General features: G+C 44.5%; 1 long non-coding RNA gene and 1 pseudogene across 1 annotated transcript; one reads left to right on the top strand and one right to left on the bottom strand.

The window, feature by feature from the left end:
• The first annotated feature begins 3,152 nt into the window (after positions 1-3,152).
• LOC144291201 (uncharacterized) lies at positions 3,153-9,177 on the top strand. Its single transcript, XR_013358527.1, has 2 exons — positions 3,153-3,234; positions 8,627-9,177. It is a non-coding gene; the product is annotated as an uncharacterized LOC144291201 (long non-coding RNA).
• Positions 6,005-7,613, bottom strand: LOC144291057 (threonylcarbamoyl-AMP synthase pseudogene; annotated as a pseudogene).
• Positions 9,178-25,017: the final 15,840 nt, after the last annotated feature.

The following is a 25,017-nucleotide window of genomic DNA, read 5'->3' as shown; positions in this document are numbered from 1 at the left end:
TCCCTCTAGAACCCAGGCTGATGGAACAGTACTTGAGCAGTGCTGGTCACAGAAACAGGGGGAAAGGAGTTCTGGAGAGAATTGTACTGACACCTAATTAAAAAGTGACACTCCTGACTTCTGTTCCCTGGTCACAGCTCATGGCCCCACTCAGCGACAAAAAGTGCAGCCCACCACGTGCCCAGGAGGTGGAGAGCAGGAAGTATGTGTCCGTCAGCTTCATGATAACGATATTTCTTTAAAGTCTCTTCTCCAAACAGCGGTCAGAAGGCTGTCCATGACAAAGGCAATCCCCTGCTCAAAATCCCCTAAGGACTTCTCCTGACACTTAGATTAAAATCAAGAATCTTGATCCTGGCCTTCAAGGCTTTACTGATTTCATCCAGTTCCCACCAAGCTCCAGGCACACTGGCCTCTTGTGGTCTCCTGCCAAGCCCAACCACCTCCTAGGGCCTTTCTATCTGTTCGCCCCACATATTGCCATGGCTCCATCTTTCTCATTGTCTAGATGTCTGCTAAATGTCCCCCCTTCAGAGAGGACCTCCCTGACTGAGATAGCGGACACAGCAGAACCCCCAGTCAGTTTCCCCCTTATCCTGCTTTATTGTTCTTTCCATCATCGCTATGCCCTGGCATTACATGTTGTATTCTTTATTTTTGCCTGACTCTCTCACTAGAGTTTAATTTCTATCAGGACAGTGAATCTGCTTTGTTTCGTTCTGTATCCCTAGTACCTAGAACAGTATAGAAAATGTTCCTCCACATAGTATTGTGGAATGAATGAAGCACTTTTACATCTATTACCCCCTTGAAGCCCCAAAGGACCCAGTGAGGTAAGAACTATTGTTATCGCCTTATCGCCTTATTTGACAGTTGAAGAATCTGAGTCAGGGAAGTGATTGGCCTAGAGTCAGGGACAGGGTTTGAGTTCAAATTCAGCATCTGATTTTGCAGCTCCACCTCTTTTTTCTTTTTTTAAAAGATTTTATTTATTTATTTATTTGAGAGACAGAAAGAGAGAGAGAGAAAGAGAGAGAAAGAAAGGAAGAAGGGAAAACAATCTGAAGCAGATTCTGCGCTGAGCACGGAGCCTGATACCAGACTGGATCCCAAGACCTTAAGATCATGAGCTGAAACCAAGAGTCAGACACTTGACTAAGCCACCCAGGCACCCCCACCTCTACCTCTTAATTTCTGTCTTCACTGTGCTGCTTCTGAAACACAGCTTTCATTGACAAAGAACCAGCCAGTTTGGGAGGTTGCCTGAGGAAGGTGAAGTTCAAGCGACCCTTTCTGACAGAAGGTCCCAGGGTCCTCCTAAACACAGATTTTCTGGCTCTGTTATACCTAGTTCAGGAGCCCACATTATAGTGAGTTCTTGCCGAATCAGACAAGACATGTGTGCCAAAACCCAGGGAATGAATGATGCACTTTGGCACTGCTCCATTTGGGGCCTTAGGAATATGCAGAGTGAGGGTTCCCTATGATAGTGTGATTTCCTTCATTGATTTGACAATATCTATTGTTGCTTTGGACACAGAAATTGCTTCCCCAGCAGCTTGTCCTTGATACTTTCTACCTTTAGAATCAGAGTCACAGAATTTGGAGGCTAAAATGGAGAGTCAAGACAATCAATCTAGCTACTTGTGTCCTTTTAGCTCAGAGGCAAAAAACCTGGGGGGAGGGAGCATTGAGATTACAGAGGGCTTTCACACATGCCTCTCCTCCGTGAGAGTTACCATCGTCCATCTTAGAATGAAGATGTGCACACTGAGGCTCATGCAGGACACATGACTTGCCTAAGGCCATAGACCCATGAGCAGGTTTGTTTTTTTTTTTTTTAAATTCATGAGACACACAGAGAGATAGGCAGAGACATAGGCAGAGGGAGAAGCAGGCTCCCTGCAGGGAAACCAATGGGATTCCAGGATCATGCCCTGAACTGAAGGCAGATGCTCAACTGCTGAGCCACCCAGGTGTCCCCAACAAGCAGGTTTTAAACTTTCAAAATTTGCTTTTCTGATGGCAAGCTACCTCCACTTTCCCACAGAAGGAACCCATGGAACCCAAACATCCTGGAATTCATTAAGAGTTGAATTAAGAACGAGGCTTTGGGCAGCCTGGGTGGCTCAGGGGTTTTGAGCCGCCTTCAGCCCAGGGCCTGATCCTGGAGACCCGGCATCAAGTCCCACGTCGGGCTCCCTGCATGGAGCCTACTTCTCCCTCTGCCTGTGTCTCTGCCTCTGTGTGTGTATGTGTCTCTCATGAATAAATAAATTAAAAAAAAAAAAAAAAAAAAACGAGGCTCACCCACAGGAACATCTAATGTTGGAGGTCTGTTGATACATTGTCATGGACTGAACTGTGTTCTTCCTCAAATTCATAGAGTAAACCCTAACCCCCCAGGACCCCAGAATGTGACTGCATTTGGAGACAGGGCCTTGAAAGCAGTGATTAAGTTAGAATGAGGCCTTTACACTGGGACCTAATCCAATGTGACTGGTTTACTTACAAGACAGGAGAAACATGAGGGATGTATGCACACAGAGGAAAGGCCATATGAGGACCTAGTGACATAGAGGCTGTCTGCAAGTCAACCAGAGGCCCTTGGTGAAACCAACCTTGCTGACCATCATCTCAGACTTCCAGCCTCCACAATGAGAGAAAAATTTCTGTTAAGTCACCCAGTCTGTTGTATTTTGTTACAGCACCCCATGCACACTAGTAGGACACGTGTCATGAGTTTGTAGGTGGCTAAAGAGAGGCCACCCATGGGATAGTGATAATCAACCTGTATGGAGTGCTTGCTCAGGTGTGCTGCTGAAAGCTTCAGATGCTTTCATGAATGAATGCTAACAAAACCCCATGAGGTGGGTTCTGTGAAGGTGCCCTTTTTATGAATAAGGAATGCAAGACAAAGTAGAGTCACAGCCCTGAGTTGCACATCTGTAAAGTGGCAAGGCTAGGATTCAAATCCAGGCAGTCTGGGCTCCCAAGCCCTTGTCCTAAAGGATCTAGTTGAGTTAGTCATCATTCCCATCTGGAAGATGGGAATCTGGAATCTGACACTCAGATACTTGTCCAACATCCCAGAGCCAGGGCATGGTGGAACCAGAATTCCAAGTTCTTTGCATTTCATCACAAATGGAATCCCTGGAACTCAAGAATCCTGAAAGTCATTCAATGGAGGAAGGGAAGGGACCCAACCTGAAAGAGCACAAGCAAAAAATCTATGTATGCACAAACTGAATTTGTCGGGGGAGAGGCATATGATATAGAAGTTTGGGCCAACTGAAGGGTGAGGGGAGAGGGTAACATGGAGCCAGAACCTGGGAAGCCTGGGAAGAAGGGAATGTAGAAATCAGAGACCTTTGAGGAGCACAGAGTCCCCCAACCCCTCTCTGTGCCCTCTCCCTGTTGCTCCTGCCCATGCACAGAGAAGTAAAGGATTTTGCCCCACGCCACCTATTGAGGCAAGCATATCGAGCTGGCAGGATTCATTCAGGTGTCCTTGACTTTCAAGACCACTCCTCCTCTTACTTTCATTTTTAGCTTTGATAGCTATTTACAAGGCACCTCCTATGGGCCTGATACCAGAGGCTGATAATACCAGGATAAAGGACATGGCAGGTTTTGGCCCCTGGAGCACACAATCTGGAAGAAATGGGTACACATGCAGATCATTTCCAGGGTGGTAAGCACCCTGATGGCCAGGTGATCATAGTTACAAGTGTTCTTTTTTCTCCTTTCCCAAGCAGTTTATTGGGCCTGTGCTCTCTGTCTTAAGGAAGAAATCTGACAGAGTAGAAGAAAAAAGGACCTGTCAGTCTCGGCCTCTTGTGTTCCATAATTCTAAACTCACAAAGTTCCCCTAGGGGCAACCCAGGGCGGGTAGGGGGATAAACAAATGTCCCAAAGAAGGAAGTGGAGGGGAGCGCTTTTTTCTAGACAAGAAAACTCTTCACAGGTGCTGGCGGAGGGAGAGAAGACAAGGAGTTAATTGGAGAGAGCTGAGGGACAGAGAGCAAAGGGTGGGGGTGGGCAAGAAGGCAGCAGGACCTCAGAGCAGGTGCAGTGGTAGTAGTATCCATGCGGACAATGCCAAGGCTGCCTTGCAGATTCTAGGGACCCAGTATGGACTAAGCATTGCCTCCATGACTCCTCAACTTGAAGGGACCATGAAGACCAGGAGTGTCTTTATGGCAACCTGTGATGAACAGATGCCCCAAGACCAGGCAGGAACCCCCCTCCCTTCAGCACTGCAACACTAGAGTATCTAGAACTTAGATTCACCCCTAGAGAAAGGGGAGCCCCAGACTGATGGAGACTGACTTGGGATGGGGTTCAAAATACAAATCAAGATGAAAGAGATGAAAATAAGGAAAGATATGCCTGGCATGCCTGAAATGTATGCCGGCTACGTCATAGGAGAGGCAAACCAAGGTGCACGAGAACATGCTGGCCAGTCAGGATAGTCCAGGGAGGCCTCAGAGAGGGTATCCCAGGTCCAGGGAACCATACTTGCAATGACACTAAGGGACAGTGGCTCATGGACCACAAGGAAATCGGTGTGTTCGAACTACAATGATCAGAGCAGAGGAGGTGACAGTACAGAGAGGTGAGCCCTGTCTTGATGCAGCTTACACACCTTGCACATTGGCCAGAGTTTATCTTGAAGATAAGGGTAGACTATTGACACATTGTAATTAAGGAAGCTAGAAGATTAGTACCGAGTTTTAAAAATCTCCTTGGGAGCAACACAGACCGTGGTGACCTCTCAAAATGAGAAAGGGTGCAGAAGGACAGCAAAGATGGCAAAGAACTGAAAGGGACAAGGAGAGGGTTAATGGGAAGAAAGAATAAGACATCTTCAAGCAGAATCTCTTGGACTTTTTTTTTTTTTTTAAGAAAAATAAGAGATTTGTTTTCTTTCTTTTTTTTTTTTTTTTTTTTTTTTTGAGAGAGAGAGAGCATGCTTGCAAGCAGGGGAGGGGCAGGAGGGAGAGAATATTAAGCAGATTCCATGCTCATAGCAGAGCCTGATGCAGGGCTTGATCTCATGACTCTGAGATATGACCTGAGCCAAAACCAAGAGTTAGAGGCTTAACCGAGCCACCCAAGCGCCCCCCCAATATTTTTCTTAATTTGGACCTCCCTACTCCCACCCCTTCCAACTGAGCTCACTTCCTACCATTAGTCCAAAATGAGGACTCTCTCCACCAGGCATTAAAGCACAATCTACCACCTGCCCCCGCCCTGCACTCCCCCCCACCCCCCCCAGTTCAGAGGAAATAGTGTTGGGCCTGAGGCTCAACAGTCTTTATCCTAACCTGGTCCCAGCTTCAGATGCACAAACATGTGCCTTCTCTAGTCACTGGAGACTTTTAAACAGCACCAGCTGGTGCTCTAGCTGATTGGGACCTTAAATGCCACTACCCATCAGAGAGGAGGCTCTGACTAGATTCCAAATCTGTTCTTTAAATTATTTTTCAAAAATATTTTTTTAAAAAGAAATGTATAGGGGGCGCCTGGGTGGAGTCAGTTAAGTGTCTGCTCTCAGTTCAGGTCATGATCCTGGGGTCCTGGGATCAAGCCCTGTGGCAGGCTCCCTGCTCAGCGGGGAGGCTGCTTCTCCCTCTCCCTCCAACCCCTTCCTTGTGCTCTCAAGCCTGCTCTCTCTAATAAATAAATAAAATCTTAAAAAAAAAATAAGGCCATCCTAGGAATATTCTCAAGTAAAGTCTCTAGTGAGATTTTGGCTGATATATGAAATTACAGATAACACATAAGACCTCCCCCACCAGGTGTAAGACTAAACCCCAGCTTGGGGCCTGGCCTACAATGTTCAGAGAGATATGTTGCCTTAAGGAGTTGGACTAGTGATGTTGCAGCCCTCCTGGTCTCTGTAAATGAGGTCTTGCCAGTCACCAGCAGACAGACAGAGAGCATCCAGCTTCAGTCCTTGGGCCCTTCCTTTTACCGGGATTCGCAAGCAGGATCCCTGTTAGGGAGGAGCACGTACTTCTGTTCGAGGCTGAATGATACCAAACCTGCCAGGTATAGACATGTTAACTTGACTTGTCCAAGCAATACTCATGGCTCTGGCCATCCTCAATTAGTCCCCTATCAATGACCAGGGACAGGTGAGAGCAGAAGTACAGGAATTCCAAGACATTCTGAGAACGGGCCTAAGAGCTGAGGTCGGCACTGATAATAGCAAATGGTGCTCCAAACATCTGGGCCAAATCCTACATGAAGAAATGGTCAGGAATCGAGATGCCCATAAGAGAAATAAAGGGGTTCAGGTCCTTAATGAGCTTCTCCGAACATCGCAACACCAGGGCCACTGGTCTTGGTAGAAAGTCTTTCAGGAGCCCCTCAGGTACTCTCACATAGCATAACCTGAAGATGTCGGCCACTCAGCCCAGGCAGATGGCCAATGGCTTGGCCTTGCTGTGGCTCTCTAGGTGGTATGCAGGACAGGCCATACAGTATTTTGGTGGGGATGGCCATGATGGTGCTGGGGCACAGCTTGGCCATGGCAGCCCAAAGTACCTTGGTTTAGAATGCATGATCCTGGCTGTTGGTCCACATGGCCTGGCTCCTGGGGAGCTGCAAAGCCAAGCCCTGTCTCCCACTACCTGAGCAGGGATCTGCACATACAGAGGAGGACAGTTAACTGTGCTCAACCCCTATATGGTCCTCAGCCACCTGCAAATCTCCTGGACTTAATTCATGATTGGACTTTGGGGGTGAGGCACAGGGAGGAGTCAAGGATGATGCCCAGGTTTCTGACATGGGTGAATGAGTCAACCATGGTGATATCAGTAGAACTAGAGTAATAGGAAGGGAGGCTGTTTGGAGGAGGGGATATTGAGTTGAGCTGTAGATATGATGAATTTGATGTACCACTTAGGAAGCTTTTAGCAGCAAGTAACAACAAAACAAAACAAAAACCCATACACGCAATAAGGAAATGTATTATTTATAATATAGTTGGAAGCCCCTGTCCTAGGTGAGATTTAGTCAGCTGGTCATTAAGGACCCAGGTACCATCTTCTCTTGTTGAATTTGACCTATTTCTCATGGTTACAGATGGTAGTCATGACTCTAATATTACAAGGCACAGCAATATCTAGGAGAAAAGAAACCATCATTCATGTGTCTATTTAAGAGAGAGAAAAACTTTTCCTAGACATTTGCAGAAATCTCCCCTGCAAAAAAAAAAAAGGAAAGAAAGAAAGAAAAAAGAAATCTCCCTTGCCTGAGTCACATGCTACTCCTTAAGCAATCACTGGCTTCAGCCAATCATCCACCACCCCTACAAGTGACTGTGGCACATGCAAATGGAGATATGTTGGAAACGGTTGGAAATGAGGAGCAGAGGACAGATTTTGGCTGAAGATAGCATAGAGGTGCTATGATGAAAGCTGTGAATGTGCTCCTGTGGGCACAGAGCAGAAAGAACAAGGAGCCAAACACAGAACTCCGGAGAATACCTCTATTTAAGGGGCTACCCGAGGAAGAAAAATTGCAACGTTAATGGTTGAGAAGTTGACTCTGGATTCAAACAGACCTAGATGGGAAGTCCAGTCCTGCTGCTTATTAGCCATTGACCTAAAAGGTGAAGATCACTCTGAACCTTCATCACTCTGAGCCTTACTTTTTCTTGTCTATAAAAGGGAACCAGTAAGAACCCCCTCCCAGAGCTGCTGTGAAGAATTGATAAGAAAATGCCCACAAAACCCCACATGACCACAGCCCACAGCAGCTGCTCCTAGCCATTGGTGTAGAAGAGAAGCCTGGAGAGTGTCTGAGGAGTGAAGGGGGAAGCCGGAGGATAACCAGGATGGGATGGGGTCATGGAAGGCACAGAGCAAGAGGGTTTCAAGGAGGAAAGAGTGGGCAATTATGTCATCTGCTGAAGAGAGGTCGGGTCAAAAGTGGACTACAAAATGCCCTTTGGATTTAGCAATTAGAAGGTCACTGGTACCCTTGACAAGAGCACTTGGAGTGGAGTGCTGGGGTTGGGAGCCAGGAAGCGGGGGGTCAGCAGTCAAAACCAGAATTCAAGTTGCCTGGCTGCCAACCAACATCAGCGTTCTCTTCACGATGCCAGGAGCTGCTTCGTTTTGAAAATTCCCATTTTAAGTCATGCCTCAAAAATACTCATTTGGAGAGCAGTAAACAGTAGGATTCTACAATCTGTGAACGAAACGGCCCCTCTTCATCATTTTTAATTTTTTTGTGGGTAAAGCGAAGGTGGTTGTTTCCTTTCATTAGAAATATGTTGCATGCTTTTGGAGGATTTGTGTTTACGTTACCATTTTATTGCTATATGGTTCTTTTTTTATATAACATATTTTGCAACCATAAAAACAAACAAACAAAACAAACAAAACCCAAACAACATATGTGCTTTGCATTAAATTCAGAAAGTTCAAACCCCTCACTCTGTGCACATTTTCGAGGCAAAGTGTGGGACTAGGAAAACCCTAGGAGAAACATGCCGTTTGACAAATCCCCCTTTAAGAAATGATTAGCAGTTGCTTTTGAGACCGGTTTGGTCATACGGATCATGTTTGTCAGGGCTGTCATTAAAAGCCTAATATTTTTCCCATTGCAGAATGTCTCCAAGTGATTCAGACGTGGGCAGAGGCTAAGCACGGTCAATTTCGTGACCTCCCTCGTGCTACCCACCCCCTGTCCTGGCTATCTCAACTCCCCAGTGGATGATCTCTTATCCCTAGCAACAACTGCAGCTGCTACTGTTTCTTGACTCTGGCGAGGAAAGTGGGCTTAGGGCCAAGTCTACTGTCCAGGGCTCCCCGTGGAAGATGCTAGAAGAGCACTATACGCTCTCTCACCATCAGTGACCCAAGTTCATCACCTCGGCCGCACATCTGGATTGCAACACATGGAGTTCAAAGGTCCAGCATGTGTGTCTGCACCTGGTCTAGCTGTTTAAACGGAGCTGACCTCAAACCAAACACCAGGTTCTATGCTGTTATTTATGCGGAGACTTGGATGCCAAATATAAATATTCACTTCGGCATCTTCTCCCCACAGGACTTTGTGACTAAAGAATGCATATTAACCATCTACGTGCCCAAAAAGCTACCCTACTCTTCTCTGAGTACAGAACTCCTCTCAAAAGAAGGCTGATCTCCTTTCTGACCATTGTGAATGTTTATTTGTTTAATAGTATCCCGGCTCCTTTCCACCATGGGGTTTGCTATAGCCTCTTGCATTTCAAGCCATCGGGTGGTGGGCATGTTGCAGATGTGGTGCTTCCCATCCCCGGAAGAGGCTTGTGAGCGAGGACCATATGTTATTAAGACCTCTCAGAACTCATTGCCATTGCTGGGAGCACAGTCAGGGAAGAGAGAGGCAAAACGGGGCCGTGAAGCAGATGTGTGGGTCCTCAATGCCCAGCAGCTCTGAGCTCTTCCTCCTCTTTGAAGTCGGCTAAGGAAGATGGATGAGTGTGTGTGTGGTGGGTGTGGCTGAGAGCAGCCAGGGGCAGAACAGGTGTAGTCGTTTAAGGAAAAGGTAGATCATGACATTCCTGGGCACAGGAATGGCCCTAGTTTTTCTGTTTCTAGAGAGAGACCCGAAGATACAGAGAGCACGATTTTTTTTTTTAAATTTTTAGAGACAGAGAGAGTATGAATGTGTAAGCAAACCGTCGGGGAGGATCACAGGGAAAGGAGGAGAATCTTAAGCAGACTCCGTGCTGAGCACAGAGCCCAATGCAGGGCTTGGTCTCGCCACCCTGAGATCACGAACGGAGCCAAAATCAAGAGTCAAATGCTTAACCCACTGAGCCACCCCAGCACTCCCAGGGAACATGATTTCATTTCCACAAGTATATATTACCAAATTGATTCTAATATCCAATGTAGTAAGTGCTGGGGGGACAGGGGCATGCACAAAATACTATGGAGTTAAGAGAAAAAAAGACTCTAACCTTGACTGGGATACTAATAAAAGATTCACAGAGAGAGAAGCATTTGAATGGGATGATTGAATCATTCCTTCCTTCAACAAATGTTTATTGAGCCCTGTATGTGCCAGCACCACACTGGGCACTATGCAGAGAACAGACAAGTTTGCTCCCATCAGGGAGCTCACTCTTTCATGAAGCTATACTATATGCCTAGTGGGTGCCAGGCCCTGGGAGATGCCCTTTTGGAGATAACATTCTGTTGGAACAGATGAGACAATCAGACAAGTCACTTCAAGACTATATCAAGGGTATTATGATCAGAGAAGGACAGGAGGCTAAGGGATAATAAGAGGGGACTTGGTTTAGTTCAATGGCTTACAACCAGGGGAGGGGGTGATTCTGTCCTCTGGGGAAAATTTCACAGTGTCTGGACACATTTTTTTGGCTGTGGAAATTGGGGGAGGCGGGTACTGCTCACATCCAGCAGGTAGAGGCCAGCAATCCTGCCAAACATCCTACAACAGACTCTACAACAGAGAATTATCCAACCCGAAATGTCAATAACGCTGAGGCTGAGAAACTCTGGTTTAGTCCTTGGCTCGAGGAATGCTTTGGGGAAGAAGTACAGCTTGATTGAGAACTGGAGGATGCTAGAAGTTCAGAATGCTGGGGAATAGGAGTCCAGCATCTAATCAGAATTTGAAATAATGAGGAGAAAGAGTCCCACCCAGGAGCTCTAGCTGAGAATGCAGGAAAGGTAGAGGGGAGTTGGTAGGAGATAGAACACAAAGTCCAATCTGTTCCCAGAGTAACTAGAAGGTTTTTTGTGCCGTTTTGAAGTGTGGACTTTATCTGGAAGGTGTGATGGCTAATACAATCTCCCCACACCGCCTCCTTGGAAAATTTTAGATCTGGTGACATGATTCTGTTTGTTTTTAGAAAATCCACTCTAACAGCAATGCAGATGATTAGAAAGGGGGTGAGGGGGTGGGTTAGAGGCATGTGAGAGACTTTTGCAATACAGAAATGATGACTGGAGGCCATGGCAGTGAACATGGGGAAGCTGCAACAGACTCCTGAGAATAGAGACATTTTTATTCTTGATGATTAATTGAGTGTTGGGAAAGAAGGAATCGCTTAGGATGATTGAAGTTTCTAGCTGAGGGCTAGTGTGAGTGGTGAGGTGTGTGACAGAAGAGAAGTAATTTGTAGGGGACATAGTTCAGTTTACAAATACGGTGTCGATGGTCCTGTGGGGACACCCAAGTGGACACATCCTGTTCACTGGGAGAAAAGCAGATCTGGAGACACAGATGTGGGAATCACGAGGGCCTAAGGATGGTAACCAAAGTCTTAAATGTGGAGAAGGCACTCAGGGAAAGTACCTGGTAAGAGATGAGAAGACAAAGGGCAGAATGTCGGGGTTCACACAGAGTTGAGGGGCAGAAAAAGAAGAAACCACAGAGGATGGACTGGAGGTATAGAAAGAGCAGTGACACCCACAGAGGGAAGGCCTCACTTTAAGAATAAGAAAGTGGTCAAGCTGTCGCTTTTCACCTCTACCTATAAATCTTCTCACTATTTTGCAGCAGAGGTTAAGCAGGATGTGAAATTAGATGAAGCCATCGGACATGTCAATCAAGAGGTCACTGGTGACCTTTTCAAGAGCAGTTTCACTACAATGGTGAGGGTGGAATTTGTTTAAAAACACTCAATTACCCAAATGTAGAAGAAGAAAATGGGAACCGAATGTCTTTATATCTGAGGAAGAATTTGAATAGCAGATATTCTGCAGGGTTGGCAAACAGAAAAGGAGAAACTCAATTAAGCAGAAAGCCAGATTAACAATAGGCCAAACCATGAGAACAGTTATTGTATACCAGAAAAGAAGTGTGGAGGCAAGCAGCCTCGGAGTCAATCTGGCAGTTTAGCAACGTCTTCAAGAATCTCGACTCTATTTTTTTGCTCTATCACTCTCATTCTAGTAACCACATGGTCACAAAATGGCAGCTGCAGCTCCAAGCATCACATCCTCACATGACATTACCTAAAGCAGGAAGAAGGTGCCAGGGACCAAAATGAGGATCACATCACACTCCTCTCTCCTTTCATTGGGAGACTTTCCCTTCTATCTTATCACATGCCTTCTCTTAAACCAATTAAGATGAAGGTAAACTGGACTGCCATTAGTGGCTTGCACTAATCATTATTCTTTCCTTAGGGTTAGGCCTATGGTTGCTTGAATATAATTGGTATTCTGTTCACAAGGAAGAAGGGGGACTGGTAGTTGGGGTGACAACTGGTAGTATCTTTTCATAGGGTGAGGGGCACACACCAGCTGCCTTACAGAATGGGATAAGCCCTTGGGGAGCTTTGAAAAGAATGATTAGCTTTTATAATTAATATTCACAGCTGAGACATGATAATAATATCCACCACTTATTGACTACCTAAAGGCTGATTATTCCCCAGATCTTATATACTCAGCAATATCAAGATGTAGGTAATAATTGCGATGACAGTGCTGGCAGTGAAGTACACTTAATGAGGGCTTACTCTGTGCCAGGCACTTTATGTACATTCTCTCGATTTTCAAAACATGAGTGAGATGGACAGATGCTACTAATGTGCCCATTTTACAGAGGAGAAAACTATGTGTGGAGGTCCAATGACTTGCCTGAAGTCCCTCAGCTGGTAGCCGCCAACCCAGGACTGTCTCATCCCAAAGTCAGTGGCCACACTGATGACACTCTACCACTGCCTCTGATACAAAGAAGCCACTGGGGGGGTTCGTTACACCCCTGAGATGGAAGCAGTTATATGTGAGAATGGAAATGTGCTGCCCTGAACTTTCCTCTTTACCAGTGTCCTGAGATTTCAGCATTTCATTTTCTCCACACAGCTTCGCAACTAAAGCACATCCAGCAGACAGCCCATTCCTTCCAGCTTCACACCCTCGTTAACCAGCTCACTGGTCTTCCACTGCACCTCCAGGACCTCCCGGAGGCCGAGGCGTGCTCACGGGCCAGGTGCTTGTCCTGGGAATCAGAACGTCTCCCTGGTGGGAGCAAAGTTGCAGATGACGTTGCGGGGGACTAGGATTACATTCTGAGGGCATTCATATGGAGTAAAGGAGGACCACCAATAAAAGAGGACAGAAAGTCTCGGCTGTTCAACAGGTTTTCAACTGGAAATTTAGGTTCACATCTTGAAGTGAGAGCTTACAGTGCTAATTGCTCTCTGCTCTGTGCTCAGCATTCCACGGGCAACATCTCACTGAACCTCACAGTGAAGTTATGGAGAAGAGACTTATCATCTCTGTTTTATAGATGAAGAAATGGAAGCTTGGAGCATTTAAGCAATTTACTTAGGGTTATATAGCTAGTGAGTGGCAGAGATGACATTGAACCCACCCAGATCTGTCCCTCCAGACTGATCATCTCTAACCACAACGTCTTACTGCCCGGGACTCCCTAGGTACTGCCTGAATACACAGCTCCCGGTACTGAGTGAACCCAGGGTAAAGGCAGAAGGAAGGGGTTCTTGGAACTCACCATCTTCTATTTCTTTAAAATCCTATTTCTGTTCCAAATGCATTCCAAAGTGCATATATTTCAGGATGAGCACACATACATATTAAATCATGGCAGCATGTTGTTGGAAAGGCATTTTAACAGTACCACAAATAAAAGTAAAGAGGCCATAAATACTATATCACCCCTTAGCTAGGCCTATAGTGCCCTGGGGGTTGGGTAAAGGGGCTTTGAGATTTTTCAGAAAGAGAGAACCCTAAGGCAAGCCAGCCTTTCTCTGCGTTAATATAGGCTCTAGATTGGGCCTTCACCAAGTTGTTTTGCTAACCACGTTCCTGTTTCATTCCCCACCATTCCCAAGACTGCTAAGATTGTCCCCTGGGGTTTGGGTTAAGGGCTGTGTCTACAGAGCCGGAGGACCAGCTGAGAAGTAGCAGCGAGAAGACCCCACCCACCCACCAATAGGTGGGAACCCAGTTCTGGCACCAACGTCAACCCCTCCCTCCCTTGAAAATGGCTAACAAAATTTAGATTCCTCTTGCTAGACACTAGGTATGATCCAGAAATGGCATTATCACAAGTCATAATCAAAACTTAAATCAGAGGGAATCTGAAACAACATTATACCTGTCTGACCCTCCCCTAGCACACAGTGCACCCAAAGGGTGGCCTAAGATGTGAATTAGAACATGGCACCTCTTCCTCCGAGCAACACAACCTGGTGCCAGGATATAATACATAATGCCTGAAGGCGGCCTGGATTTCAGCCCTCACTGTGCAAAGCACAAGGAAAAATGGCAGCACTGATTCAGGTCTTGTCTCAGATTCCCAGAATGTTTTCTAGGGTTTAAAAGCAGAAAGCTGGGGAACACATTCTCACCTAGCTTAAAGGGAAAGAAAGAATCTGAGAACTCTTTTCTTGTTGCATTACTTAAATCCAGCAGCTCAGCTTAGGAAGACTCAATTAAGAGGAGTTGTTGGAAAACCTCAGAACCATGAAAGGCCCAAGGCCGTGTTCAAAAAGCTTTCAAAAACTGTTAGCACAGAACAATTTTATTTAGTTCACAAAATTGGCATTGACCCAGCCAACACCTCTCAGCCTCATTCCCAACTCCTCCTAACAGAGGTAGAAGGGAAATGAAAGGCTTTGGAGGGTGGGCTCGAGGTCTCAGTTTAGAATTGGCCACAGTACTTTTGAGCTGTGTGACCCTGGGCAAGTTACTTAACTTCTCTGAACTCCAATTTTCTCACAGGTTATCATAGTGGATAAGTGAGATAGTGACACCTAAAGCACTTTATATTATGCTTGCCCCTTGGAAAATGGAGAATACATACTAGTTACTATTAACCCAAGCAGTGCTAGAAGAAAGAACTCCAGAGTAGTCATCCCATGTGACACCTCTTTACTTCTTGCCCCAGCATCCAGCTGAGGTGGTCAGCATGTTAAGAGCCATGTGTGTATGACTGGAAGTGATCATGACCAACTTTATCTTTTTTTTTTTTTTTTTTTTGCTTATCGAGAATCTATAGATGCGGTATTGGCTTAAGTATGGTGGTGAAGATAAAGACGAAAAAAATCCTCCACCCTTAAAGAGTTTGCAGATTGGTAACAAAAGACATGGCAAAGGGGCATCTGCTATTATCAGTTCAGAAAAAATTCTGGAAGCATCTCTCATTTATTTCCTCCCTGCTTCATCCATTACCTGGAGGGGCCAGCCCTTCTGTCATGTCTTATGACACCTGACTCATCCTGGGGACAGCTGACTGGACCAGAGCTAGACCACTGACCAGACCAAGCCAATCAAAAATTCTTTCCAGGGAATTTAAAATTGAGTGTCTTAGAATTCAGACTCAGGATGAAATTAATCATGGTGGTGAGTACAATATCAAAGGTAATATTAACTCGAGACTGCTAGATTTCTCAGCACACCAGTGGGTAAGCAGAGAATTTCAGAGCAAAGCAATGATGGGAGGCCAGGTAGCTCTAGAAAGACACGAAAGAGATGGAGGGAGTAGCCTTTTGGTTCCTAATAGCTATTCAGTTCTTATGAGGCTCAACTACACTTTTTTCAATGGGGTTTCATGAGTCTTCTCTTCCAGTAAACCCCTTTTTACTGAAGCAATTGATGCTCCCTGGTTCCACGGAAGAGCTATATGTGTGAGACCCACTGACTGGAGATAAGAAGCTGCCAAAGGCCATTCAGATACGATTCCTTTAATCAAAATAACTGCCTCTTGAACGCCTGATTAAATTAACCGTTTGGTTTTAATCCAAACAACTGTTTGGCAATTGAACTCATTTGAACAGATCCAGGAAAACAGGAGTATCATCTCCTTTTACTCAGAGCACCAGGATGTTATGTGATGGGAGACCATTCTCAGGAATTCCCTAGAAAATACATACTTCTGGGGAAATAAAATTCCAAAAGTTGTAGATAAAAAAGAAATGCAATTAACACAATTCTTTGTAGCCCTGTCTTGTGATTTCTCAGGGGAGCCAACCACTTGTTTTGAGGTCTTTGGCTTCTAGGTGTGTACTTATTTTCACAATGGACTTAAGGGACACTTTATGCCCACACCACCCACTGTATACAAGGCAGGGACAGCTGATCAACAATCCAAACACAATGCCCATCCAAAAGATCTTTTTAAAAAGCATAAACACAATTACTTTTATCCAAGCATCCTTTCTGAATATCCTGGGCTTGCCGGTACATTAGCAACATTATTTTGCCATCACTGAAGCCTCTAAAATTTAATTCAGGGAAGTCAATGAAAGGGATATTGCGTTTGAGGAATATGTATATTGCCTGGACATCAATTGGCATCTTGGGACTGCTCTGGGGCACTGAGGTCAAAGTTTAGTGATGCATGGAGTTGTCGTCCTAATGGTAAGTATTGATCAGTAGCCTCAGAAACAAGCAGCACGCACGCAGTCTTGCCCTAGCCAGACACCAGGCTCCCGAAAAATGAGTGTCTTTCCCAGAGATCCCTGAAAAACAATGCATGGTACACTCAAGCCTGCAATACAGAGAGGTACTAAGATAGTGAATGACTGCTTCAGCAGGATAAGTGGAAAATGATAAATAATACCGTGCACCATCTGCATAGCTATGATACCTGGTGGGAAGGGACTGAAAACCAATAAATATCTCATACACATAAATACGTTCATTTTCTATTGCTGCCATAACAAATTACCCCAAACTTTGTAACTGAAAGTAATAGAGATTTATTATCCTGCATCTCTATAGATTTGAAATCCCAGGTGGCTGGATCGGTTGCTCTGCTCTGGGTTTCAAAGGCCAAAATCAAGGTGTCAGCAGGGCTGCATTCCTTTTTGGAGACTTTGGGATGAATCACTTCCAAGCCCATTCAAATTCTGGCTGAATTCAGTTCCTTACAGATGTAGGGTTGACGTCCCTAGTTTCTTGCTGGCTTCAGTTGGTCTTTGCTCCTAGAGACTGCCCACATTCAAACTCATGCTTTTCACATTCCCCACCAAGCCTTTGTCACTGGTGGGGTCCCTCTCACACTTGGAATCTCACCAACTTCTACTTCTGCCAAATCTCTTCTACCTCCAGCCAGAGAAAGTTCCCTGCTTTTAAGGGTTCATACGATTAGATTGGGACCACTTGGATCATCCAGGGTAATCTATTTTAAAGTTTTTAATCTTTTTTTTTTCTTTTTTTTCTGAAAGAGAGAGAGAGACCATGAGCAGAGGGATATGTAGAGACAGTGGAAGAGGGAGAGGGACAAGCAGATTCCCTGCTGAGCAGGGATCCTGACTCGGGCCTTGATCCCAGGACCCTGAGATCATGACCTGAGCTGAAGTCAGATGTTTAGCCCCCTGAGACACCCAGGAACCCCTAAAATTTGTAATCTTAATTACATCTACAAAGTCCCTATTACTATGGGACATACTGTATTCACACATTGCAGGGATTAGGATGTGGACATTTTGGGGGACCTATTATTTGGCTTACCAAAATATATATACAGTTTTATATCCTGAAAAATGGGATTGCAGCCAGTGCCCTGGTGGGGTCTGCACACACTACAATCTCACTGAGCAAAATGCATTTGATAGCGTATGAATTATCTATTGCGGCATAGCAAATTACCCCAAAATTTAGCAGTTTAAAACAATGAATCATCGTGATGCCACAGCTTCGGTGTGTCAGAATTCAGATGCAGCTCAGTTGAGTGTCCCTACCCTAAAAGTTGATTGTGAGGTCAAGCCTTTTGTGAGAGCTACAATTTATCTGAAGTTTCAACTGGGGGGGTTAAAGATCTACTTCCAAGTTTATTCACATGTTGACAGGCCTCAGAGGACCCACATCCAAGTTCACTGAGATATTACTGGCAAGCCTCTGCTCTTCACCTGATGGGTCACTCCATAGTCTGCCCAAGTGTCCTCCCAGCATGACAGCTGGGGATCTGAAAGATGGCATGGGCTGGAGGGCCACAGAGGGGGTGGCGTATCAAGAGAGAGTAAGAGTCTACAATGGAAGCCACAAATTTTTTTTTTTTTTTTTTTGAGAGAGAGCATGTGGTGAGGTGTGGGCATGGGAGGGGCAAAAGGAGAGGGAGACAGAGAATCTTAAGCAGGCTCCACACCCAAGACAGAACCTGATGCAGGGCTCAATCCCACAACCCCAAGATCATGAGCTGAGTCAAAATCAAGAGTCGAGACACTTAACTGATTGAGTCACCCAGGCACCCCTATGATTTTTTTTTTTAACCATCTTAACCATTTTTAAGTGCACAGTTCCGTAGGGTTAAATATATTCACATTGTACTCAGATTTCCAGAACTTTTCCATCTTGCAAAACCAGCACTCTATACTCATTGAACAACTCCTCATTCCCCTCCACCCCTGGCAACCCCCATTCAACTTTCGCTCTCTGTGAATCTGATTACTCTATGTGCCTCGCATTAAGTGGAATCATACAGTATTTTTCTTTTGGTGACTGGGTTATTTCACGAAGTATGATGTCTTCCAGTCCATCCATGTTATAATATGTAATAGGATTGCCTTCTTTTTTAAGGCCAAATAATATCCCATCATATGCATTACAGCACATTTTCTTTATCCATTCATCTGTCAATGGGCATTTGAGTTGCTTCCACCCCTTAGCTATTGTGAATAGTGCTGCAGTAAACATGGGTGTGCAAATATCTCTTTAAGATCCTGCTTCCAATTCCTTTGGGTATATACTCAAAAGTAGGATTGCTGGATCAGATGGTATTTCTATTTTTAATATGTGAGGACCCTCCATACTGTTTTCCATAGCAGCACATCTGAGTACAGATGTGTTCTAATTTCTCCATATCATCACCAACACATTATTTTCCATTGTTTTGTTTTGTTTCATAGTGGCCATCCTAATGGGTGTGAGGTGATTATCTCACTATGGTTTTGATTTGCATTTCTCTACTGATGAGTGACATTAAGGGTCTTTTCATATGCTATTGGCCATTTGTATATATTCTTTGGATGGAAGCCATGATCTTTTCAAAACCTAATATTGAAAGTAATATCCATCACTTTTTTTGTATTGTAATCATTATAAGTGAGTCAACAAACCCAGTCCACACTCAAGGGGAGCAGAATACTAGGAGGCAGGGATCATGAGGACCATCTTAGAGGCTGCCAACCACAGATGGAGTGCCAAGAGTCCATGCAGAGGATGGCTCAGGCCTTCAGTGTACCAAGGAACTTTTCTTAAACTTCCCTTATGAGAAGGATCACATAGGGCATTTATTAAAATCAGATTCTTAGGTTCTTCCCTAGAGGTGCTAACTCATCAGTCTTGGGTAGGGTTTAGGAATCTGCTTTTTTTAAACAACTGCCTAGGTTATTTTCTTTCTTTCTTTCTTTCTTTCTTTCTTTCTTTCTTTCTTTCTTTCTTTCTTTTCTTTCTTTTTTCTTTTTTTTTTTTTGTATTTTTAAAAAAATATTTTGTTTTTTAAGTAATCTCTACACCCAACCTGGGGCTCAAACTCACAACCCTGAGATAAATAGTTGTGTGTTCTATGGATTGAGCCAGCCAGATGCCCCTGTTTCTCTTCTTAAAGATATAATTCATATGCCAAAAAACTCACCCTTTTAAAGTATATAATTTAATGATTTTTAATATATTCACAAAGTTACACAACTATCACCACTTTCTGAGAACATTTCATCACTCTTAGAGAAACCTCTATCCATTAGCACTCATTCCACATTCCTCTCTCCCTCCAAACTCCTGGCAACCACTGATCAAGGTTCTGTCTCTATGGATTCCCCTATTCTGGACATTTTGTATTAATGGAATCGTACACTATGTGGCCTTTTGTATCTGAATTCTTCCACTTAGTAAAATGTTTTCAAGACTTATCCATGTTGCAGCATGTTATCAGTACTTTACTTCTTTTTATGGCTGAGTATTATTGCATTGTATGGCTACATCACATTTTACCCATTCATTTGTTGACAGATTCAGGATGTCTTTATCATCAAAGAGCCTGAGAAAGGCTGCGTTTTGTTTGTTTTGTTTTGTTTTGTTTTAAGTAAGCTCTAGGCCTAGTGTGGGGCTGGAACTTATGACTCCAAGATCAGACAGAATCACATGCTCTACCCACTGAGCCACCCAGGTGGCCCCAGAACCTGTATTTTAAACAAGTATCCCAGAAATAATTCTCTTGCACAGTAAAACTCAGAGCAGTAGCGAGGTGAGGTAGATAGTAGGGAAAGTGAGGAAAACTATTCTAAGAACATTAGTCCCCAAAAGTACCTTTTCAACCCTTTTTAAAGGTAATGTGATAAGATGACCATTCGACATTTAGCAATATAAGTGACCAAAAAACGAGCAGAGGCCATATGAACACAGAATCTTGAGACACGTGCAGGAGGCAAAGATGACAGTTCTTTTGTGAGTGTTCCGTTTTCTGTTTTATCCTTCAGTAGACCCAGCCCTCTGGCCAGGCCCTGCCCCTAGACCAGCTTCTCCAGACAAAGGAATTTAACCAACTAGGTCTAACGTCATAGATTCCTAGAGTGGAGAAGGATGTAGGAGCTTATCTTGTCCAATGGATCACAAACACAGTTAATTTCCCAATCAATTTTAGGATTCTTTTAAAAATCCTGCTTTCTAGGGGCACCTGTGTGGCTCAGTCAGTTAAGTGACTGACTTGTGATTTTAGCTCAGGTCATGATCTCACGGTCCTGAGATCGAGCCCTGCTTCCGGATCCCTGCATCGAGCTCAGCGTGGAATCTGCGTAAAGATTCTGTCCCTCTGCTCCTCCCCCCTCTCTAAAATAAATACATCTTAAAAAAAAATCCTGCTTCCCAACCCTGCCTCCCACTCTTCCCCACACAGACATATACAAACACTCCAGAAGTTTCAACTGGTAGCTCTGGGGCCTTGAAATCTGTGGTTTTGCAAAGCCCTCCAGGTGAATCTGACGGTCAGCCAGATTCAATAACTGCTGGTCCAACACCCTCATTTTTCACAGCAGGAAACTGACCCAACATCAGACAACTCCAAGAAAGAACATTGCCTAGAACTTCAGTCTGCTAGATCCTCATCAATATTCTTTCAAACCCGTGTTGTCAAGATGTCTAATCACCAGAGTAAAAACCATATGGAATTTGAAAATTCAGTGTTGACACCGAAGTACAAGCCTGTACACAAATATGCTGTCAGAATTTAGGTCAGTTCTTGGTGCCATGAATGTTAGCTGGCCCACATTAAATGGTAAGAGACTGAAGGGCAAACAAACTTGTCGTTATCAAGTTAATACTGTTTGGAATTGGCAGCCAGTAGTATTTCAGTTTGGTGGGTAAGGTATCTCCTGGTGATTTGATCATCATTAAGATTCAGAAATTAGAAAATTTGGACTTTAGCCATATCATAAATATGGATAAAATGCTCACTCACATTCATTTACTATAAACCTGGAACTAACAACTTTCCACTTCAGTGGTTCTCCAAGCTCACTGTGTATTATTATTATTTTTTTTTAATTTTATTTATTTATGATAGTCACATAGAGAGAGAGAGAGAGAGGCAGAGACACAGGCAGAGGGAGAAGCAGGCTCCATGCACCGGGAGCCCGATGTGGGATTCGATCCCGGGTCTCCAGGATCGCGCCCTGGGCCAAAGGCAGGCGCCAAACCGCTGCGCCACCCAGGGATCCCCTCACTGTGTATTAGAATCACCTGGGAGTGTTTAAAAATAAAACATTGCCCAGCCCAGACCCTCAAGACCTCAAGAAATAGAATCAAGGGCCAAGCCCAGGCTTACCTATTTCTAAAATAAAACTCCTAAATAAAGCTCCCCAAGTTATTTGGATGCATAACCAGAGTTCACAACCACTATTCTGGTGACTTACATGTCTATAAAGTGAGAATAATTTAAAACCTTTAAGTTTCGGGATGTCTGCGTGGCTCAGCGGTTGAGCATCTGCTTTCTGCTTAGGGCATGATCCCCCGGACCTGGGATGGAGACCCACATGGGGCTCCCTGCAGGAGGCCTGGTTCTCCCTCTGCCTGTGTCTCTGCCTCTCTCTCTCTCTGGATTTCTCATGAATAAAAAAATAAAATCTTTAAAAAAAAAATCTTTAAGTTTCACATTATATTCTTGAGAAACATTTTCACTCTGAATGGGCTCATGAAGGATCTCATTCTGTGATCCTACAGCCTGGAAATTATAATCAGTAACATTTGTGCACTGCTTAATAATTTGGTAAGTGCTTTCACATACATATCACTACCCAGTTATGATTATTTATTAAGTGTCTATCATACCTTTCCTGCTAGAAGTTCAAGGTGGTGGATTCTCCTGCCCATTCTAAAAAGAACTCCATTAATGAGGCTTTTCTTTTAGAACTTTAAACAAAGGAAAAAAAAATACCAGAAAACCGGGAAGAAAGTTCTTCCACCAGAAAATTGTGCTGTATATAATGACACCAGGACTCTTGAACATTGTATGTTGAGATTGTGCTAAATTCAGTCTCAGAGGTTCACAGACTCTTGGGGTTGAAATAATGATGAGAAAGGAGATGGGGCCAAGGGGGTGGGGTGGGGGGGAAATGTGAGTTCTAAACCAGTGCTTTTCCAATTCTAAATAGCATATGAATCAACTGGGGATCTTGTGAAAATGGAGATTCCATTTCAATAGGTCTCAGGTTGGATTTGAGATTCTGCATTTTTAACAAACTCCCAGGTGACACTGATGCTGCTGGTCTACAGCTCACATTTTGAATGGAAAGATTCTAGAATTAGGCACAAGCAGATAGAAAGAGGTCAAGAGAATTGTCTCCCACCCCCACTCTCCCAGGTCCTGAGACTTGGGAGAAGTAATTTTGCCTTCAAAATCTTAGATTTCTCATTCATAAAATGGAGCCAGGCGATTGGCATAGATCAGAGATAATAAATACTGAAACTTTATGACCACTCCCCCAGACATCATGGAAAGACAGAAGATCCTGGAGGCAGAATGGGCACGATTTCTAGTCCTACAGCCCAGAAAATGCAGGCAGTATCTTTAAGAAGCACCTAGTTGATGTAAGTTGTCACATATTGCAAACGATGACCCCCATAACTCTTTCATATGAGTCCTATTGTCAGAACAACTAGGTTCAGAGAGTTGGTCCAGGTATGGATAAGTTTTGATGGGGAAAGAAGTTGCCATAGTGAGAGAGCTTGAAGTACCAAAAGCCCCTCTGACAAGAAAGATGCCACAAGGGAGGAAAGGAGCCCAACAGGAGACAGGTAGAGGAGCCACAGGGGACATGCTTAATCGATTCCCTAGTGTCCCGGTCCTTGGATTATCATGTGGAACCTTGGTCTTTCTAGGATTTCTACTTCAGCCCAGAAAACCTGGACTCTTGGCTGGGAAGGGACCTCTCTGGCCCATCCAAAGCAGAAGAAAAAAACCCCCTTTAGGGACAGCCTGTGCACATACTTCGTTAGGATGCAGGTATCCTTTCCAGCCTTGACTGGTCCTGCCTGGTGCTGGGAATGTGTTCCTGGGACTCCTGGGCGGGCCCCTCTGCCTCATTGCCTGGAGTTGTGCTCTAGAATCTCCTAATCTCACAGGGAGATGGTTCTATATCAGTGAACAGAGACACTGTTCAGTGGGCAGCCATCCATGGGCAGAATTTATCAATTTATCACTCCTCATGCAAATACCTTGGGGGCTGCATAGCTGGCACTACTTTTAGACTTTCAAGGTTAAAGATTTTCCCCAAGGGAAATTTTATATATATATATATATATATATATTCTTAAGACACGATGTGCCAAAGCGCTACACTAGCAACTTTCACTTTTACCTCATTTAAGCAGCGCAACACTGCACATTTAATATTCCCAATTCACAGATGAAGAAAATGAAGTTCAGAGAGGTCAACAAAACTCTCGCAGCTCACACAGCTGGAAGGTAGATGACCTGGCATTTGATTCCTGGTTCATTAGACTCTAAGCCTGTTGCTCACAACCCTGCCCCCTACTGCCTCCTAGACAATGTACTTGAAGGGAGAAGTCTTTAGATGCCGAGACCAAATGAGGGTGATGAAGTTGAGTCAATTTCCTTCAATCTTTCAAGTTTGAGACAAACAAGTGCACGATACATTGGAATGCTTCTTGCGGTTCATGGAAGAAAAGACATGGACCTGGCTCTTCTGTTTCCTCATGTAGGCGTCCTCCTGAGTTACAGGTGCCTGGGACTTGGTAACTCTTTCAGAGGAATCTGATTGTCGAAACAATTAAGGGTCTAGTTCCTTCTACATACAACGTATGGATGCCCTTAGCAGCTATCTTGTGCATAACCCCTGATTCTGCAGTAGTCCCCCCAAACATGTTTCGAGTAGTATAACCTGCCAGACAGTGAGACAGGTGCTGGAAGTTAGACACAGGTGAGCAAGGCAGATGAGACCTCCTCTCTGGGGCTCACCTTCTGCCTGGGGGAGGAACTGGGGAGATAGTCACGTATAAGACATTTCATGTGTATGAAAAATGATGAGGGGAATCTCGCAGTGCCCTAGGACCACGCAGGGACTCCATCCCTCGAATTAAAATTAATCAATCTTCCCCTGCCTATAGGAACTTGAATCAAACTAGAGGGCAGGCCACTTGTGTCACCTGGAGTCACAGCTGCTCTGCCTCTCGCTTGAAGAGACACTTCTCTATTAAGTTGTAATAAATTCCCTGCCAACTTGGCTAATTGCTGACATGCCAAGCCCTCTCTTGGTCTGGGCAGAGAAGTACTAGGCATGTATACATGTGTGCACACAAGCACACACACACACACATACACAGCCCACTGCACTCATGACTTTCACATTTCACATCCTTTCTCCCCTCAGGTGAAGCTTGAGGATGGGATTTCCTTCACAGTTTGCCCTGGAGATGCCATTAATGCAATGTACTTTAAACCATTTCCTTTGTTCTTACAGGAATACACTGAGATTTTAACAGTGTAGGTTTGGGTGGGTAGAATTATAGAGGAATGTCTTTTCTTTTTTCAAAAAAAATTTATTTTGTA

Source organism: Canis aureus, chromosome 19, assembly GCF_053574225.1.
Source record: "Canis aureus isolate CA01 chromosome 19, VMU_Caureus_v.1.0, whole genome shotgun sequence".
Taxonomy (NCBI): Eukaryota; Metazoa; Chordata; class Mammalia; order Carnivora; family Canidae; genus Canis; species Canis aureus.
This window is presented reverse-complemented; position numbering and strand designations above follow the sequence as displayed.